Source organism: Oncorhynchus kisutch, linkage group LG5, assembly GCF_002021735.2.
Source record: "Oncorhynchus kisutch isolate 150728-3 linkage group LG5, Okis_V2, whole genome shotgun sequence".
In the NCBI taxonomy this organism is placed as follows: Eukaryota; Metazoa; Chordata; class Actinopteri; order Salmoniformes; family Salmonidae; genus Oncorhynchus; species Oncorhynchus kisutch.
In genome coordinates, this window is record NC_034178.2 from 67,235,949 (window position 1) to 67,258,573 (window position 22,625).

General features: G+C 43.4%; 1 long non-coding RNA gene across 1 annotated transcript; it reads left to right on the plus strand.

Moving 5' to 3' along the window:
• The first annotated feature begins 389 nt into the window (after positions 1–389).
• LOC116374100 (uncharacterized) lies at positions 390–20,023 on the plus strand. Its single transcript, XR_004209914.1, has 2 exons — positions 390–745; positions 19,254–20,023. It is a non-coding gene; the product is annotated as an uncharacterized LOC116374100 (long non-coding RNA).
• The last annotated feature ends 2,602 nt before the right edge of the window (positions 20,024–22,625 follow it).

Here is a 22,625-nt window from a genome sequence, read left to right on the forward strand (position 1 = left end):
AAGTGTCAAATGCTAACACTATAACCATGTCTTTCCAAGAGACGTGCAGTACCAGCAAATGTTCTGCAACAGGACCAAACAGCTGATGGTTAAGAAGCCCTACACCACTATCAGCATAGTCTTATCCAGCTGGCCGTTCACTGCAGACAGGAGAAGACCATTCGCTATAAGCACAAATAGTCTCAGCTTCCTCAGCCCACTATGCCAAACACCATTGCCATTGTACCATTCCCGGATAAAGGACTATGCCTGCATTTACAGAGGTAGCCCAATTCTGATATTTTTTTCACTAATTGGTCTTTTGACCAATCAGATCAGTTCTGAAAAAGATCTGATGTGATTAAGACCAATTAGTGGAAAAAGATCAGAATTGGGCCGCCTGAGCAAACACAGACACTGTGGCTCAGCATAAGACCATGTAGAACAGGGGTCTCCAACCCTGTTCCTGGAGAGCTACCCTCCTGTACACTGAAAAAATGGGACAAGGTGGACTGTCAGATTTACGAAAACATATTATGTGTGATTTACTCAAACATGTTTTGTTTCTCAACGTGATTTCATTACTTGCAATCAATGCAACACGAAGCAAAATGGGATCTACTAGTTTGAAGCATGTAGGGGGAGTGTGAACCAATAAAGTTAATTCATGACGAGTAATCAGGAATCAAGCTGCGCAAGAGAAGAATCTTCCAGAAAGAAGGCTGGCATGTTAGCAGAGAAGACATTACCTAGAATCTTGGTCAAGGTAAGCATGGTGATTGATTCTATTCAACATTTGTCTGTGTGGTTGTAGTCAGGATTGTAAGTAGTAATGTCATTAATGATTGCTCCATATCCTCATTTTGTGCTCTTGAGTCTGAAACATATTGGCATGGCAGCTAAAGGTAAAAGACGATGTTGCTATCTAGCTTCTATGAACAGTAAAACAGGACTAGGTCAAGATTTACATTTTGCACGAAGGTAAAGTTAGTTGGCAAAACACCATGATAGTTACCTAGTTACCTATTTTTCAAGAACTTTGAATTTACCAAGCCAATAACTAATTAAGGTTTTCTAAGGAGTGCACACCGTTTGAGCTAACTAACATGCTAGCTAACTTGCTCGATAACTAATGCTTTGGTGCTTGTACACGACATCATCTGCAATCACTTTGCAGAAGCATTTAGTGCAGCAATATTTTTTTTCTTGTTTGAGGTAACAGTTAAAAATGATTAAAAATATATTTTTTAAATGTCAATTGTTTTTCATTACATATTTCAGATCAAACGATTATACACCTACTCCTATGAGATTGGTGCTTTAATGCAATTTAACAGTTTGCCCCTGGCTACCTTCATGTTGTAAAACTGTCTGCCTTCATGGTGCAAAGGTGACATACAGATTTATTGAAACGGGATGTGGAGTTCATTTTTGCAGTTGAACAGTATTACTTTATATTATGGGTGTCCATTTATCAATACATTTCAAATTATTTGACAAAAATACAAATAATTCAACATATGTGCATATGAGTGGATGCATGCATAAATCAATATATAATTGAATCAAACATTTCATAATGAAAAAATATATATTTCATGAACAAAATGTATATTTACAGGTCCATGATATTTGCCTACTACATTTGTGCTGCTTTGTCTACCAATTCAAATGCTGTATAGTGTTGATGAGTACTGTTATCAGAGGTTGTTTTAATAACCCCCCAAAAAATTGCTCCAAATGTCAGTCTTTAGGTCTTATGATGCTTCTGTTCTTTTTTCAGTGTTGTGGAAATGTAAGGGGTGTTCAGAATTGGTGTCAAGTAGGTCCAAACTTTTGCATAATTACAAGTTAAAGCACCCACATTACGGCCATAATGTCCGTTACCCATGTACATACACATGCTGTTCCCACATGCTTCAAGATGGCCACCATTGTTCCTGTTCCCAAGAAAGCTAAGGTAACTGAGCTAAACGACTACCGCCCTGTAGCACTCACTTCCGTCATCATGAAGTGCTTTGAGGGACTAGTCAAGGACCATATCACCTCCACCCTACCTGACACCCTAGACCCACTCCAATTTGCTTACCGCCCCAATAGGTCCACAGACGACGCAACCACACTGCACACTGCCCTAACCCATCTGGACAAGAGGAATACCTACAGTGGGGCAAAAAAGTATTTAGTCAGCCACCAATTGTGCAAGTTCTCCCACTTAAAAAGATGAGAGAGGTCTGTAATTTTCATCATAGTTCAACTATGACAGACAAAATGAGAAAAAAACATCCAGAAAATCACATTGTAGGATTTTTTATGAATTTATTTGCAAATTATGGTGGAAAATAAGTATTTGGTCACCTACAAACAAGCAGGGTTTCTGGCTCTCACAGACCTGTAAATTCTTCTTTAAGAGGCTCCTCTGTCCTCCACTCGTTACCTGTATTAATGGCACCTGTTTGAACTTGTTATCAGTATAAAAGACACCTGTCCACAACCTCAAACAGTCACACTCCAAACTCCACTATGGCCAAGACCAAAGAGCTGTCAAAGGACACCAGAAACAAAATTGTAGCCCTGCACCAAGCTGGGAAGACTGAATCTGCAATAGGTAAGCAGCTTGCTTTGAAGAAATCAAATGTGGGAGCAATTATTAAGAAATGGAAGACATACAAGACCACTGATAATCTCCCTCAATCTGGGGCTCCACGCAAGATCTCACCCCGTGTTTGGGGTCAAAATGATCACAAGAACGGTGAGCAAAAATCCCAGAACCACACGGGGGACCTAGTGAATGACCTGCAGAGAGCTGGGACCAAAGTAACAAAGCCTACCATCAGTAACACACTACGCCGCCAGGGACTCAAATCCTGCAGTGCCAGATGTGTCCCCCTGCTTAAGCCAGTACATGTCCAGGCCCGTCTGAAGTTTGCTAGAGAGCATTTGGATGATCCAGAAGAAGATTGGGAGATTGTCATATGATCAGATGAAACCAAAATATAACTTTTTGGTATAAACTCGTCGTGTTTGGAGGACAAAGAATGCTGAGTTGCATCCAAAGAACACCATACCTACTGTGAAGCATGGGGGTGGAAACATCATGCTTTGGGGCTGTTTTTCTGCAAAGAGACCAGGACGACTGATCTGTGTAAAGGAAAGAATGAATGGGGCCATGTATCGTGAGATTTTGAGTGAAAACCTCCTTCGTGGCTGGGTCTTTCAGCATGACAATGATCCCAAACACACCGCCCCGGCCAACGAGGGAGTGGCTTCGTAAGAAGCATTTCAAGGTCCTGGAGTGGCCTTGTCAGTCTCCAGATGTCAACCCCATAGAAAATCTTTGGAGGGAGTTGAAAATCTGTGTTGCCCAGCAACAGCCCCAAAACATCACTGCTCTAGAGGAGATCTGCATGGAGGAATGGGCCAAAATACCAGCAACAGTGTGTGAAAACCTTGTGAAGACTTACAGAAAACGTTTGACCTCTGTCATTGCCAACAAAGGGTATATAACAAAGTATTGAGATAAACTTTTGTTATTGACCAAATACTTATTTTCCACCATAATTTGCAAATAAATTCATAAAAAATCCTACAATGTGATTTTCTGGATTTTCTTTTCTCATTTTGTCATAGTTGAAGTGTACCTATGATGAATATTACAGGCCTCTCTCATCTTTTTAAGTGGAAGAACTTGCACAATTGGTGGCTGACTAAATACTTTTTTGCCCCACTGTATGTGAGAATGCTGTTCATCGACTACAGCTCAACATTTAACACCATAGTACCCTCCAAACTCGTCATCAAGCTCGAGACCGTGGGTCTCAACCCCGCCCTGTGCAACTGGGTGCTGGAATTCCTGACGGGCCTCCCCAGGTGGTGAGGGTAAGTAACAACATCTCCACCCCGCTGATCCTCAACACTGGGGCTCCACAAGGGTGCTTTCTCAGTCCTCTCCTGTACTCCCTGTTCATCCACGACTGCGTGGCCATGCACGCCTCCAACTCAATCATCAAGTTTGCGGCCGACACTACAGTGGTAGGCTTGATTACCAACAACGACGAGACGGCCTACAGGGAGGAGTGTGGTGTCAGGAAAATAACCTCACACTCAACGTCAACAAAACAAAGGAGATGATTGTGGACTTCAGGAAACAGCAGAGGGAGCACCCCCCTTTCCACATCGACGGGACAGTAGTGGAGAGGGTAGTAAGTTTTAAGTTCCTCAGCGTACACATCACGGACAAACTGAAATGGTCCAACACACAGACAGCGTGGTGAAGGCGAAGCAGCGCCTCTTCAACATCAGGAGCCTGAAGAAATTCGGCTTGTCACCAAAAGCACTCACAAACTTCTACAGATGCACAATCGAGAGCATCCTGTCGGGCTGTATCACCGCCTGGTACGGCAACTGCTCCACCCATAACCGTAAAGCTCTCCAGAGGGTAGTGAGGTCTGCACAACGCATCACCGGGGGCAAACTACCTGCCCTCCAGGACACCTACACCACCCGATGTCACAGGAAGGCCATAAAGATCATCAAGGACAACAACCACCCGAGCCACTGCCTGTTCACCCCACTATCATCCAGAAGGCGAGGTCAGTACAGATGCATCAAAGCAGGGACAGAGAGACTGAAAAACAGCTTCTATCTCAAGGCCATCAGACTGTTAAACAGCCACCACTAACATTGAGTGGCTGCTGCCAACATACTCAACTCCAGCCACTTTAATTATGGAAATTGATGTAAAAATGTATCACTAGCCACTTTAAACAATGCTACTTAATATAATGTTTACATACCCTACATTACTCATCTCATATGTATATACTGTACTCTATACCATCTACTGCATCTTGCCTATGCCGTTCTGTACCATCACTCATTCATATATCTTTATGTACATATTATTTATCCCTTTACACTTGTGTGTATAAGGTAGTAGTTGTGGAATTGTTAGGTTAGATTACTCGTTGGTTATTACTGCATTGTCAGAACTAGAAGCACAAGCATTTCGCTACACTCGCATTAACATCTGATAAATACATGATGAAAACAAGCCCGGATTCCCCCAGAGTGAAATTCCCCTTTAAGGGGAAAGTAATCAGATTACGTTACTGGGTTTGTTTAATTTTGGACAGGTAACAGTAATGGATTACATACAACTGAGAACCACTGATTGACTTCCTGTTGGCTGTCTGACCACCTAGGACAAGAGGACAATAAAGTCTGTGTTTGGCTAACAAAGTTTAGATAGGTATACATCGAGATAAGATGTAATACCATCCCATGATGTCTCGAGGGTAATTCAGATTAACTGTACATTTGTAGTCGCCTTACTGTACGTAGGCTGTGATACCCGGAACTCGACCAGCCATATACCATTCTATTCAGTGGAATCTCTGTACTCAGTGGGAAAGACATGTACATTTCTAGCATTTACAGTTCCGAATTTATTCATATGAATATAAACATTTTACATCACACACATGCATGCATGCACACAACACACCCACACAGATTCCCTCTCTCCACACCCTACTGTGATTACAACCCTGCTCAACCCCATCCTCCTCTATGGTCTTTGTCCTCTCTCCTCACTGCTCTTTGTCCTCTCGCCTCCCTTCACTTGCTCTCTCTCAACACACCATCTCCCTCTCTCTCGCGCTCTTTTCACAACTTTGCGCTACATTCACTTTTCGGGCCTCACCTTGACCTCCACTTCCACAAATCCCACCCGTGGCATTCTATTGGCCCATTAATCATGGAGCAAGAAAGGGCTCTGTAGACAAGGCTACAGGGGCTAGCAAACATCCCCAGGAATTTAGTGTTGGAGTCAGATTCCTAATGCTTTGCAGCAGTGTACAGTATGTTTCTAAGGGGGAAGAAGACGCCCTGAAGTATGATGGAGCACAATGTGATGAAAACCTGATAGTTCTTCCACTGAGAAGGAGTCATTTACAAAATGGCCACCTCATGCTCAACAGAAATGCAAGCAATGGAAGTTTCAGTTGATTTTGATTGGGTTTCAATGATGTTGACCAGCTTCAGGCATTTTGCTATCCTACCATGTTGAAACAATCTATTTTGATATCCTACCATGTTGTTACGATTCTATTGGAGGAAGAAGGGATATTTTGTTTGCACAGAAAAATGTATTTCATTTGGGGTCAACAAGAGGTTGAGTTTTAAAATAACTGTCCACTGACATCGTAGGCGGAGAAAATGAGAACCCGGTCTTGGACTTAGGAGCCGACTGACTATGACAGATACTGCAGACAAAAGATAAATGATAACAGACACACCCCCCAAATATTTGCTAGTGGTTAATGATTACAAACATACACACTGGGTGATTGTATGATGTAAACGATTAGTCAGAACTTGTTCTGCATGCTAGTAGTTAGTGAATACCAATCTCCTCTCATGGTTGTGGTTGTGTCTCGAGAGAAAATAAAGCTGGACTTGAGCAGTAGCTCCTACAGTGCAGAGGTGAATGCCTATCAGATGGTACAACAAAAGTCCAGGCCCCCGTGTAGAGGCAGTACAACGCTGTGTTATGGTTCTATATCTATGTCTGTACAGTGGCCATCAAACCTGGTCCTGTTGAGTTACAGGGTGGTGACCATCAAACCTGGTCCCGTTAAGTTACAGGGTGGTGGCCATCAAACCTGGTCCCGTTGAGTTACAGGGTGGTGACCATCAAACCTGGTCCTGGAGAGTTACAGGGTGGTGGCCATCAAACCTGGTCCTGGAGAGTTACAGGGTGTGGCCATCAAACCTGGTCCCGGAGAGTTACAGGGTGGTGGCCATCAAACCTGGTTCCTGAGAGTTACAGGGTGGTGGCCATCAAACCTGGTCCCTGAGAGTTACAGGGTGGTGGCCATCAAACCTGGTCCCTGAGAGTTACAGGGTGGTGACCATCAAACCTGGTCCCGGAGAGTTACAGGGTGGTGACCATCAAACCTGGTCCTGGAGAGTTACAGGGTGTGGCCATCAAATCTGGTCCCGGAGAGTTACAGGGTGTGGCCATCAAACCTGGTCCCTGAGAGTCACAGGGTGGTGACCATCAAACCTGGTCCCTGAGAGTTACAGGGTGGTGACCATCAAACCTGGTCCCGGAGAGTTACAGGATGGTGACCATCAAACCTGGTCCCGGAGAGTTACAGGGTGGTGACCATCAAACCTGGTCCAGGAGAGTTACAGGGTGTGGCCATCAAATCTGGTCCCGGAGAGTTACAGGGTGTGGCCATCAAACCTGGTCCCTGAGAGTCACAGGGTGGTGACCATCAAACCTGGTCCCGGAGAGTTACAGGGTGGTGACCATCAAACCTGGTCCTGGAAAGTTACAGGGTGGTGACCATCAAACCTGGTCCCGGAGAGTTACAGGGTGGTGACCATCAAACCTGGTCCTGGAGAGTTACAGGGAGTGGCCATCAAACCTGGTCCTGGAGAGTTACAGGGGGTGGCCATCAAACCTGGTCACGGGGAGTTACAGGGTGTAGCCATCAAACCTGGTCCCGGAGAGTTACAGGGTGTGACCATCAAACCTGGTCCCGGAGAGTTACAGGGTGTGGCCATCAAACCTGGTCCTGGAGAGTTACAGGGTGGTGGCCATCAAACCTGGTCCCGGAGAGTTACAGGGTGTGACCATCAAACCTGGTCCCGGAGAGTTACAGGGTGTGGCCATCAAACCTGGTCCTGGAGAGTTACAGGGTGGTGGCCATCAAACCTGATCCCGGAGAGTTACAGGGTGTGGTCATTCTAACTAGGCCTTACCATCCCATGTTAGTGGGCATGATTGAAATCCAAAAACAACCCTGAATTATCCAAGGATCTATATTGTTACGTGTATTATCTAATTTGAAAGGAATTAATGCATTCATCAAATTTATTTTCTAAAATAATTGTACAAATGCCTACCGGTGCTAACCGGTGCTAAACGGTGCTTACTGGTGCTAACCGGTGCTTACCGGTGTTAACCTGTGTTTGTGCTGTATGTGGCATTTTGAGCTCTTTTCGCTTGGGCTTGGTAATGTCTTAAAGTACAGTATGAACAAAACAATATATAAAGACTGTGTTGAAAAACAACACGGCCAACGGAACAAATAAAAGTACAATTGTAGCTGCATGCAGTGTTGCCAGGATGCAGGTATTGTTTTTCACTGTTGGTAAATGTTAATGAGTTGAGCAGTTGTTATAAGATGACAAAAGTGTTCGTACTACCTGAAGAGGTGCGTTAGGAGTATTGATAGCGTTTCACAGTGAAACATTTCACATACGTAAATGCACATATTCCAATCTTGTTTAGGATTATTTGGTTGAAATATGGCACGAGTCCGTTTGCATCAGTTCCTGTGAGGGACTTTTATTTTGAAAGTAATCCGTAAAATCAACTATTGTGGCTACCTTTACATAGGTCAGTTCTTAGTATTACAGCATACTGACAGCAATCTCTTTTAACCCACTGTAAATGTTAGGCGTGAAACTGTACACCAGTTTCTAAACCTAACTTTAATTCGATTAGTGCCCTATAGCTTGATGAAGTGTGGTGGTCTGTTGCAAATACACTTAAAAACAGACTAGGCCTAAGCAACGTGAAGTAGCATTACGCAGCTAACGTTACTACACATGTCTAAGTGTAGCTAGCTAGCCAGCTAAGATTAAGTTAGCTAGCTACCACCTAACCAATTGAGCTCAACTTGTGGCACTGTCAAAGTCTTAAACACTAGTAGCAAACAAATAACTTAGATAAAACCACTTGCAAAAACGGCAAACAATTTAGCTAACTTGTTGTAGACTCAGTGATGTGACGAGGATGCAGTATGTAAACTGCCAAATGGGTCAATTTCCGCAACTCAGAGTTTAGAGCAGGCCTGGGCAACTCCAGTCCTCGGGGGCCTGATTAGTGTCACACTTTTTCCCCAGCCCCAGCTAACACACCTGACTCCAATAATCAACTAATCATGATCTTCAGTTAAAAATGCAATTAGTTTAAATCAGGTGTGTTTGCTAGGGATGGGGGATAAGTCTAACACCAATCAGGCCCCCGAGGACTGGAATTGCCCAAGCCTGGTTTAGAAGCATCATGCTCAACTTCTCCACTGTAGTGGTCCTGTATCTCTCACATTGTAACTGTGTGAAGGGATTTGTGCACATGCGCAGATACTGTGTGTGACTGTGTGAGCGCTAAGTCTTGCTTCGCTCTTATCGCAATATCTGTTGTGCTGCTCGTGCAACGTCACATCGCTGAGTATAGTTGTACAACACCCTTACTTAGCTAGCTATACTGAACAAAAATATAACCTGAACATGTAAAGTGTTGGTCCCATGTTTCATGATTGTGACTGTGTGGTGAAGCTGTTGGTGCATTGTTGGTTCCATAGCACCACCATCATGACAAATTGCACCCATTCCCGTAGGATGAAATACTTTGTAATTTATACCGTGTTTGCCAAATCGAACAGATCATACCAAATGCCTGTTTTGGACATTTTCCAATGATTTCAATTACTTTAAAAGTCGTCTTCTCAAGAATCGCTGGACTGATCAATACTCCATTTGGTATATAGCATCTATCCACAGTTGTCTTTAAACACAGGAATTTACAAGACTCTATCTCAAACATGGCCGCTACAAGCCAATGAGCTTGGGTGAAATGCGTTTCCTGTAAATAACACCACCATGTACCGAACTAAACCATACTTTACAACTTAGCTAGACTCCCTGAGCATGTGCAACAACTTTCATCAAACAGATCAAGAGAAAAACACCTGCCTGTTATAGCGCCACCATGTGGTCAATCTAAATTTACTTTGATATTTTGAGTCTTGACCGAGTTTGGAACACAATATCAAGATCCTTGTCTGATTTGTAGGCATTTATGTGTGAGGCCACACCCACATGAATGTTCATTGGTCAATAGCTGCTAATATGAAAGTAAATATAGGACTAGAGAAAGGCTTGACAGTTTGGAGATTTAATAATTCACTTCTACATGACAATGAATTTAAGAGTAGAATCAGGGCAACACTGAAACAATAGCTGTAAATAAATGATGATGGAGAGGTCTCCCCCATAATGGTATGGGAATGGGACAAAGCAGTGCTTCGAGGAGAGATAATATCATATGCTTGTTAAAGAGAAAGCAACATTTGATCTACAAAATACTTTGAACAGGTTACAAAGTCAAAATAAAAACCAATATTAAACTAAATAAAAAAAATAACTCTGAAAATATAGAAAAGCGTTGAAACAGCAATATTACGTTAGTGGGCCTTTGGCCCAGAAATGACTTACTTTTGCGTTGTTTTCTCAGTCTAAATGCGAGTCTAGATCACTTTCGCAGTCAAAAGCAAGCTGAGATCTACTGAAAAGAATTAATCTAATAAAAACAGTTATGTAGGAATGAGGTTTGTGCAGTAGGCCTAATACATGATCACAGCATAATGGCTATGTGCCTGGCATGCCAATATTGCTGGAAAACCAGCTTAAACAGGACCTACAAAGATGGACAAGAGTTCCTTTAACAATAACAGAAACTTTTGAAACTATAAAAGTGAATGTCCTCCAAAGACTTGGATTTCTGTTTCAGAATCTACCAATAACTATTACGCCAAATACTTTTAAACAGTGGGACAAGCTCCGAAGTACATTTATCTGGGGAGGAAAAAGGCTTGTCAAACTTAAAACAATCAAACAACGTAAACAACAGGGGGACTAGCATTACCAAAAACAGAATGAATTGTTATATAGCCACCCAAATAAAATACATTTTTGTATCAACAAGTAAATGGAGAAAGATGTAAATCCAACAAATGGAAACCCCAATAGGTACAACTATATTTATGAAGACAATCAATACACACTCTAGGAAAATAGAAAATACTTGTATAAATAGCACCATAAAGGTCTGGACAAAGATAACAACAAGCATCCAAACAAACCTGATCTACCTGCTAGAAATTGTAATGGATGGTGACTTTAAACCAAGTATGATTGGTGATACATTTCAATTATGGGATGAAAGAGGACTGACTAGGTATCACCAGGGGATAAATACATTTGAGAATCTATCAAAAAAAGTATCTCCAGAACTGTCAGTTTTAGATTTATTTACAAGTAAGAAGTTACACTACATTACCAAAAGTATGTGGACACCTGCTTGTTGAAAATCTAATTCCAAAATCATGGGATTTAATATGGAATTGGTCCCCACTTTGCTGCTGTAACAGCCTCCACTCTTCGGTGAAGGCTTTCCACTAGATTTTGGAACATTGACTTGTGTCCATTCAGCCACGAGCATTAGTGAGCTCATGTTAGGCGATTAGGCCTGGCTCGCAGTCAGCGTTCCGATTCATCATTGGGGCGGCAGGGTAGCCTAGTGGTTAGTGCTTTGGACTAGTAACTGAAAGGTTGCAAGTTCAAATCCCTGAGCTGACAAAGTACAAATCTGTTGTTCTGCCCCCGAACAGGCAGTTAACCCACTGTTCCTAGGCTGTCATTGAAAATAAGAATTTGTTCTTAACTGACTTGCCTAGTAAAATAAAGGTTAAAAAAAATATATATATATATTTTTTTTAATCCCAAAGGTGTTCGACGGGGTTGAGGTCAAGGCTCTGTGCAGGCCAGTCAAGTTCTTCCACACCAATATCAACAAACCATTTGTGTATGGACCTCGCTTTGTGCATGGGGGCATTGTCATGATGAAACAGGAAAGGGCCTTCACCAAACTGTTGCCAAAAAGTTGGAAGCACAGAATCGTCTAGAATCCTCATTGTATGCTGTAGCATTAACATTTCCCTTCACTGGAACTAAGGGGCCTAGCCAGAACTATGAAAAACAGCCCCAGACCATTATTCCTCCTTCACCAAACATTACAGTTGGCACTACACATTCGGGCAGGTAGCTTTCTCCTGGCATCCGACAAACTAAGATGCTACCTTGGCATGAACAAATGGAGATCCTTAATAAACCCAAGCAAGAGGAGCTGCCCATCCTGGCAGGAACTAATGGGGATTGGCTGCTCTTTCCCGCTCGGTAAAGCCAAACCTTTCACCGCTCACTAGGGGTGCAGTCCTAGAGGATTGAACATGTTTATCAAGAAAAGAATACAATGAGAACACATTAAGAACACATTAAGAGGTATCCCAGTTACTGGGACACTCTCTCCACCCGATTTGCAGCATGGTTGCACCCTGGGGTGTGCATGACAGAGGCTGGGGTATTCCAGCCTCTAGAGCGCCCACTTCTCGAGTCTATCCAGACTGACACCCAGACTGTTAGTGACAACCCTGTGAGGGTTTTTGGAGACTCCATCCCCAAGTGGTGAAAACGCACCATTAGGGGTGGAAGCGTTAGCACACCCCTGGCAAGGTTGTCACTTTTTCCTCCTCTATGCCTTATACTCTCCACTTTGGCAACCAAGGGAACAAGGCTTATCTCTTATCTTAGAGCCCCTCCATGACCAGGGAAGCTGGGAGCTATCGTTACACAGGAATCTTTTGACCCAAGCCAAAGAGGACATTTTGGGCCTGGCAGTGAGATGATGGATTTGAATGTGACAGGCTTGCAACTCTAGGTCATTGAGTATCCAGAGTGCCAGAGCCCCTTCTACATGCACAGTGTACGGAAACAAGTGGTGTGTTTTTGAGAAATGGTGCGACCTAAGGCAGATAATTCCCTTACCAATGCTTTGTATGTGAGGTTCTATGCTTTTTGTAGGACCTTCTTTGGACAGAGGGAAGATTCTCTGCTGTAAAGGTCTATTTAGCCACTATCTCGGCCTGTCATATAGGCCTCGACAATAACACGCCGATTCTCCAAGCCTTCAGCTCCATCTTGGGACCCGTCTATTGTTCACCCCGCTATCATCCAAGAGGCAAGGTCAGTACAGGTTCATCAAAGCTGGGACCGAGAGACTGAAAAACAGCTTCTATCTCAAGGCCCATCAGACTGTTAAACAGCCATCAATAGCACATTAGAGGCTGCTGCCTATAGGCATAGACTAGGAATCACTGGCCACTTTAAGGAATGGAACACTAGTCACTTTAATGTTTACATATCTGGCATTACTCCTCTCATGTGTACATGTATATACTGTATTCTATACTATTATACGGTATCTCATTCACTTAATGATGCTTTCATGTCTTTCATTACTCCTCTCATATGTACAGTATATACTGTTTTATCTATACTATTCTACTGTATCTTAGTCCTTTCTGCTCTGACATTGCTCGTCCAGATGTATAGAGTCTTAATTCATTCCTACTTAGATTTGTGTGTATTGGGTATATGTTATGTAATTTGTTAGATATTACTGCGCTGCCTGAGCTAGGAACACAAGCATTTCGCTACACCCGCAATAACATCTGCTAATCACGTGTCTGTGACCAATAAAATTTGATTTGATTTGTGCTTGAGACTATTTCGCAGCAGCCTTTTGAGCCGCTGGAAAGCGTGGAGATGAAATATCTCTCCTTTTAAAACATCTTTGCTGATTGCCCTTAGGAGTGAGCACTATCAGTCCTCCATTGGTGCCTGAGGTTTGCACCTTGCTTATGGTCTCTGATAATTATAATTGTCTCGCCGCCCTTCACTTCTACGGAAGAAGAGAGAGTCTCCAATGTTTACGTCCAGTATGCGCTTTGCAAATTTTCTTGGATAGAACAAGAGTATAAAGTAAGAATTAACTCTCTTAATTTCTTGGGCCCTCTCTCGCGAACTGCTATCCCATTGGATAGTGGAGGCTACTCATATTGGCTTATAATAGCAAGGGTTTACAGCCCCTGGAGGGCCTGAGGGCTCGTTCCACTGTTTGGACACCAAAGGCATCTCTTTACAGGAGATTTGGGATGTGGCATGTTAGGCCATTCCTCATACATTGATGAGGTGTTAACCGACTGGATATCACTTCACCTTCGTTGGCACCTTCTGGCTTCAGAGAGCATGTCTGAAGGGTGTTACTGTTGGTTCTAACCTGGCTTCAGAGACCATGTCTTTAAGGGTGTTACTGTTGGTTCTAACCTGGCTTCAGAGAGCATGTCTGAAGGGTGTTACTGTTGGTTCTAACCTGGCTTCAGAGACCATGTCTGAAGGGTGTTACTGTTGGTTCTAACCTGGCTTCAGAGAACCATGTCTGAAGGGTGTTACTGTTGGTTCTAACCTGGCTTCAGAGACCATGTCTGAAGGGTGTTACTGTTGGTTCTAACCTGGCTTCAGAGAGCATGTCTGCGAGACAGGAGTTTACCATATTTTAATTTTTAATTTTTATTTAACCAGGTAGGCCAGTTGAGAACAAGTTATCATTTACAACTGCGACCTGGTCAAGATAATAGTATAGCGTATAGTGATACACCGAAAACAAATATTTGAAAGAGAACTCAAGGTTACTTTCGTAACCCCGGTTCTCTGATATGACAGATATGTATCATTGTGTTTCCCTGCTCACAAGGGTACTAGGAAGAGAAGCATGCTAGAGCATAACCAGAATGTGTGCAAGTGGTGCATTATAAAGAAGAAGGGGCTCACCTCATTCGCCACTCGACCTGTCTGTCTCCGACAGATGTTGTGTGATTGGTTCTTCCTAGAAGTGATTCACCTGGGATCTTGTTTTTGTACAGTTACTGTGGAACCTGCAGAACGTTACGTCCGTTTATCTTCTTTGATGTATCATAGTGATGCATCTCACTCAGCGAACCGGGGTTACAAAAGTAACCTTAAGTTTCCATTGGACAAATTTGGGGAGGGATGCCAATCAGCATACAGAACACAAACTACCTGAATTATAATATGTGTTTTAGCACATGTAAGCAGCATAGAGTTTTATATTTCCTATTTGGTTGATTGGTCAGTCTGTATCTCTGAGGTTCTACTTTACTCAAATACCCACCTTTAATTACCCAGGTAACAATTTAAATTGGAATTTGACAACTAAACTATATTTAAGCTTGAAGCCATTGAAAATCCTCACTTCGACTGGTACATCTCGTCCTCTGCTTCACATATTAAAGGTTCTGTAAATAAAGAGGATACACTATGTGCAATGCTCACTTCAGTGGATTCTAATTGTAAGTGCCTGTGTAATTTTATTGCATTGAATTGACGTTTACTTGTTTGAGAACAAATGTTTTTATTTGAAATTGCACTAATCTTTACTCTCCCGGCCTCTCCCACCCCACATCCCAAGCTAACCATGGAAGCCCCACGCCATCCCCGACCTCAGTCCGAATACACTACACTTAAGTTTTGCGAATATTTCAAATATACAATCGCCTAACTGTATAATTGTAATTTGGTCTAATAAGATGGCAATTTATTATTCATGTTCTTTTGCTATTCTAGTCTCTTATTGACTGTTTAGCACAACAAAAGTACTTTAGCTCTCTAATGGATATTCGTCTCTTGGTGACAATGCAAATATTTTTCACTTCTTCCTCCTCACATACCTCCATTAGTAGGAGGTTTTGGTCTGATAGAAGTTGTCAAAGAGTAACAAAGTCTAACCAGTTCAGCAAGTTCAGAAGAAGCTAAAGAGAAGCTATAAAATACCTGACATTTGATCATAGATTAAAAAACAAACATTAGATTGGGCTTTTCCAGGTCAGACACAATAATGACTATACAGTCAGGTATACACAGTAAATGGTATGTCAATTTTTTTTTTAACTAGGCAAGTCAGTTAAGAACAAATTCTTATTTTCAATGATGGCCTAGAAACAGTGGGTTAACTGCCTGTTCAGAGGCAGAACAACAGATGTGTACCTTGTCAGGTCGGGGACTTGAACTTGCAACCTTTCGGTTACTAGTCCAACACTCTAACCACTAGGCTACCCTGCCGCTACCCTGCTTTGTCAATACTGGACAGTTGCAGAATAACGAGCATCACCTTCGATAGCTCAGATTGGATGATTGCGATGGAATGTCCATTCCTATATGCCCAGCCATACATCACACGACCACACTTCCACTGGTGGTACGAGGGGGGCAGAGTGGCACAGCTGAAAGGTGATGCCCATGCTAATGAGGGGGTGCCAACCACCCGCAGTACCCCAACTGTGTGTGTGTAGGTGGGTTTGTGTAGGTGTAGGTGTAGGTGGGTTTGTGTGTGTTTGTGTGTTGTGTGTGTAAACAAGTAACCCCTCAGACATGTGGTGCTCCCACATTACTTCCACCCCAATCATAAATCACACAACCCCCATCGCAGTCCCACATTCCATCCACCACACTCATAAATCACACAACCCCCCCATCGCAGTCCCACATTCCTTCCACCACACTCATAAATCACACAACCCCCCCATCGCAGTCCCACATTCCATCCACCACACTCATAAATCACACAACCCCCCCATCACAGTCCCACATTTCTTCCACCACACTCATAAATCACACAACCCCCCCATCGCAGTCCCATATTCCTTCCACCACACTCATAAATCACACAACCCCCCATCGCAGTCCCACATTCCTTCCACCCCACACATCCCACCCATCGCAGTCCCACATTCCTTCCACCCCACACAACCCCCCATCACCGTCCCAGATTTCTTCCACCACACTCATAAATCACACAACCCCCCATCACAGTCCCACATTTCTTCCACCACACTCATAAATCACACAACCCCCCCAATCACAGTCCCACATTTCTTCCACCACACTCATAAAACACACAACCCCCCCATCACAGTCCCACATTTCTTCCACCACACTCATAAATCACACAACCCCCCCCATCGCAGTCCCACATTCCTTCCACCCCACACATCCCACCCATCGCAGTCCCACATTCCTTCCACCCCACACAACCCCCCATCACCGTCCCAGATTTCTTCCACCACACTCATAAATCACACAACCCCCCATCACAGTCCCACATTTCTTCCACCACACTCATAAAACACACAACCCCCCCATCACAGTCCCACATTTCTTCCACCACACTCATAAATCACACAACCCCCCCATCGCAGTCCCACATTCCTTCCACCACACTCATAAATCACACAACCCCCCATCGCAGTCCCACATTCCTTCCACCCCACACATCCCACCCATCGCAGTCCCACATTCCTTCCACCCCACACAACCCCCCATCACAGTCCCACATTTCTTCCACCACACTCATAAATCACACAACCCCCCCATCACAGTCCCACATTTCTTCCACCACACTCATAAAACACACAACCCCCCCATCAGTCCCACATTTCTTCCACCACACTCATAAATCACACAACCCCCCCATCACAGTTCCACATTCCTTCCACCACACTCATAAATCACACAACCCCCCATCACAGTCCCACATTCCTTCCACCACACTCATAAATCACACAACCCCCCATTGCAGTCCCACATTCCTTCCACCACATTCATAAATCACACAACCCCCCCATCACAGTCCCACATTCCTTCCACCACACTCATAAATCACACAACCCCCCCATCGCAGTCCCACATTCCTTCCACCACACTCATAAATCACACAACCCCCCATCGCAGTCCCACATTCCTTCCACCCCACACAACCCCCCCATCACAGTCCCACATTCCTTCCACCACACTCATAAATCACACAATCCCCCATCGCAGTCCCACATTCCTTCCACCACACTCATAAATCACACAACCCCCCCATCGCAGTCCCACATTCCTTCCACCACACTCATAAATCACACAACCCCCCATCGCAGTCCCACATTCCTTCCAGTCAGCTGGGGTCCTTAGAGGGGTACGGTGGACACACACACACACACACACACACACACACACAGATGGTTGGACGGTTAGTCTAACATTGCAGTTTTCCCTTCATCTTTTTATTTGGGCATATGTTATCTGGTGAGATGTAAAGCATTCTTTACGTGTGACTTACTTAGGAGATTTGCCATATCAGTAAGATTTCTGGTTTCCCACCTGTGTGGTACTTTGTGGTAATCGTACATGGTAGTAAGCCCTGTAGGGTTTTCCTTACTATTACTATACATTATCCTCAATGGATTGCTCTAACAAAATGTTAGGTTTGTTCATTTGAAGTCATTGACAGACCCAACGTTGTGTCAAAAACCAAGGACATCTGTGAATATTGCATTATGGATACATGCAGTTTTTTGCTCCCCTCAGCCCCTTGAGCAACCTTTCAAACAACCCATAAAGCTATCCACAGTGGTGCGATATTATCCTTTATAAAAACATATTCATGGCTGTGGAAAATCAATCCCACGGAGCGTTGTGGGCTGGGAAAGCCTGTCCCTGACACGCACCGTATACCCGTCTAGTGACACTTACCATAGAGGGGTTACATAACATGCCAGGGAAGCGATGTGAAATTCCACATCGCTCAGCTACCTGGCCTGGCCTCAAATGCCACTGACAAAGAGCAAGGGAAGCCTGATTAGCAAGGTGCTAGAGACGGGCCGGAATCTCCACAGCTAATACACAGTGAAAGACACCACCACAGAGGACGAGTCAATGACAGTGTAAAGTGTAGTTCAACCTAGCTAGATAGTTGTTTTGCAGTGTGTGTGCGTGTGCTGTGCATGCATGCTTGCATCTGTCTGCCTGCCTGTCTGCCTTCCTGTCTGCCTGTCTGCCTGTCTGCCTGGCTGTCTGCCTGCCTGTCTGCCTTCCTGTCTGCCTGTCTGCCTGCCTGTCTGCCTGCCTGTCTGCCTGCCTGTCTGCCTTCCTGTCTGCCTTCCTGTCTGCCTGCCTGCCTGCCTTCCTGTCTGCCTGTCTGCCTTCCTGTCTGCCTGCCTGTCTGCCTGCCTGTCTGCCTTCCTGTCTGCCTGTCTGCCTGCCTGTCTGCCTGTCTGCCTTCCTGTCTGCCTTCCTGTCTGCCTGTCTGCCTTCCTGTCTGCCTGTCTGTCTGCCTGCCTGCCTGTCTGCCTTCCTGCCTGCCTGTCTGTCTGCCTGCCTGTCTGCCTTCCTGCCTGTCTGCCTGCTTGTCTGCCTTCCTGTCTGCTTGTCTGCCTGTCTCTGTTTGTTTATTAGTACAGGCTTGGGTGTGTGAGAGTATGTGTACAGTATGTGAGACACACACTGAGCAAGGGAAGGCAAGTGGCCAATTTCCATAGCTAATTCCAAATGGCACCCTACTCCCTACATAGTGCACTCCTTTTGACCAGGGCCAAATGGCACCCTACTCTCTACATTGGGCTCTGGTCAAAGGTAATGCACTATATAGAGAATAGGGTGCAATTTGGGACACAGACAGAGACTGAGGGTGAGGGTGAGGGTGATAAATAATGGAGTATTTCCACCATCCATCCCTGCAGGAGAATTCATCATCCCATCAATGCAGCAGAACTCATCATCCATCCCTGCAGCAGAACTCATCATCCATCCCTGCAGCAGAACTCATCATCCATCAATGCAGCAGAACTCATCATCCATCAATGCAGCAGAACTCATCATCCAAAAATGCAGCAGAACTCATCATCCATCAATGCAGCAGAACTCATCATCCATCAATGCAGCAGAACTCATCATCCATCCCTGCAGCAGAACAAAAGGCTTGAATACTGTGCAGGCAGGCACACTGGACTTGGCCAGTACACAACACAAAAACGATTTAATCTGGCCCTGAACCTAGTCATAAACCCTGTTTATACCTGGTTCTAGCATGTATCCTTTGTCCTGATCTTGTCCATATTCTGATTATGCCCACATTTTCAGACAGGTGTAGACTATTAAAAGATACATTATGATCTGATAGTGATCGGATATTGCAAGTGTAAACGGACAAGATCAGGACAATATCAGGACAAAGGAACCATGTATAAACAGGGATTTTAAATAAGAATCATGTTCAATGGAGATTCACCATTGAAAGTGGTTCTTAGTCCAAAAGACTAGATTTAACCTGTGTCTGCGAATCCGTCTCGTACAGTTTAGGATTCAACATTTTCTTTTTTTCAACAACATTGAAAACATTTAATTAAAACATTAGTTGGATGTGAAAGCCCTATTATTAACGTACATATGAGAGAATTTACATTGAGCCAGACAATCCTTTGCCAAAAAAAACATTAAATCATCTCCCTAAGATTGTTTGTTGACCAGAGTCTTATCAGCTTTTCAACTCCGTGATCTTTCACAAAGCCTACTTCTATACTCCCCTCTCTTTGGCTAAGTCCCAACTAGCACCCTATTCCCTTTATTGTGCACAATGTTTTACCCTGGCCCATAGTGCTCTGGTCAAGAGTAGTGCACTACAGATAAAGGATCTTGATCACCCTGTTGCAGGAGAACGTTCCTACAATGCAGGAAATTAAAAACTCCCACAACCCCATCGACGGTTATCTTACAATGCAGACAGTACAAGGGAATCCCATAGGCCCCGTACACACTCAACATGCACAACGGGATGTACGTGCTTCTACACCTGCATTGCTTGCTGTTTGGAATTTTAGGCTCGTTTTCTGTACAGCCCTTTGTGACATCAGCTGATGTAAGAAGGGATTTATAAATACATTTAATTGATTGATTGATGTACAACACATTTGACACAACTGTTTTGAAACAACAGAGAATTTGTATGCACAAAAATGTAAACAACGGTTGTCGAGACACCACAGATGGTTGTGTAATCCTTCTTTTGAAGACAAACTCTCCATTACATCGCAAAATATCTGTTGTATAACAACTGTTGTGTCAAATGGGTTGTACATCAGTTGTACAAGCTGAGTGTGCACGGGGCCATAGGGTGGATACTTATTTTTTGGGGAGTGATGTAGGGGAGAGTGGGGTAAGTCGTGCCAAATGGTTAGTCAAGCAACCCCATTTCTAGGAAACCATATACAAAATGAATCATGTGACCAGATGTTTAGGAAGAGGTCATCATTTCATGGAGTAGTTGAAAGAATTAACCACATGGAAAAAGTGGTAAGCAAGTTTGGCCTATAATACAAATTAAGATTACATCATTTGACCTCAAGATATTGCATTTTTATTGTTACAGAGCAGACATCATCATGTCCCGTGTATACAAATGTAAAACAAGCAGGGGTCTACCCCCCCCGAAGTTATTGAGAGAGCAACCAAGGAAGCGAGAGAAGGGAAGTAAGTCCACTTGAGCAGCAGCAAGGGATGAAAAAAATTAACCGGATGACACTGAAGAGTTGTAGTGACGAAAAAACAACACAAACATGTACCTGAGCAAAAGAGGGGCTATGCTGGAGAAGCGGAGGAACAAGCTCTTCTGTGACTCGTTTCAGGATACTAGGTGTATGTCACAGGAGCGGAATTTGAACGTAAACATTTTTTTTTCAAATCAAAATGCTTTTATTTTTGGCAGAAATGCCTTCTGGAACATGTGGACTTTCAATGTGTCTTGGTAGCAAACTTGTATTCCATCCATAAACACGAATAAAACGGTTAAATTACGAGCCTAGTTGGTTTAGCCACGGAAAAAAGCAGGAACCTTCCCGCTAGCCATGATTGGCTGAGATAATGGGCGGGCTGGACATGTCGGGAGATGAGTTTGGATTAGTCTGCCATGTAACATGCTTCCTTCTATAACGTGAGCTGTTCAGTATGTGTTGACAGTCATTTCTACTGCACCGTTTTTGAAAGATATAATGTTAGCCATCGAGAAACTACAAAAGTTTTGCTACTGAGTTTAGCATCTGCGATTGACAGATCAGTTGAAAAAAGTGATGGGCTACATTATAATCAATGTATACGGGTAAAAGTCTAGCTACATTTTCAGATATACGTTTCTTATTTTGTCAGAAAGTTCTTTTTTTTAAAGCGTACTGTTAGAGCAGCTAACCGATCGCTGCAGCTGTACATAGTCTATTGGTAAATAGCCCACCCTTTTTCACCTACCTCATCCCCATACTGTTTTTATTTATTTACTTTTCTGCTCTTTTGCACACCAATATCTCTACCTGTACATGACCATCTGATCATTCATCACTCCAGTGTTAATCTGCAAAATTGTAATTATTTGCCTACCTCCTCATGCCTTTTGCACACATTGTATATAGACTCCCCCTTTGTTTTCTACTGTGTTATTGACTTGTTAATTGTTTACTCCATGTGTAACTCTTTGTTGTCTGCTCACACTGCTATGCTTTATCTTGGCCAGGTCGCAGTTGCAAATGAGAACTTGTTCTCAACTAGCCTACCTGGTTAAATAAAAATTTAAAAAATAAAAATAAAATAAAGATAGCTATCAAACGTTAGCTTGCTGGCTCGATAGCTAGCGTTACGTTTTTGATCTGTGATTTAATATTATTTGAATCAGAAAAAAAAAATGTTGCTAGTTATAGCCTAATGTTAGCTAGCTAACATTAAACCTAGATTGTTAGCTTTAGCTACCTGCAGATTCATACTACAGCTATGACAATGTTTGTATTGGTAGTAGTATGAGTTGAGATTATGGCGGTTCATTGTTTCTCTAGCTAGCTACATGTCTAAACAAAAGACTTCGGCTGGATTATTACATGACCCATCAATTTAGCCAGTGTGTCTGGGGGTGATTATGGCCATCTATTGTATTTAATGAACATGTGTACATGTCTAGCTAGACACTAGTGACCCATCCACTTAGCTAGATGTGGGTTATAGCATTTCTATCACATGATCCATCAATTTAGACAAGTGTGTCTGGTAAGCGTCATCTCATAATAATTAAATATTTA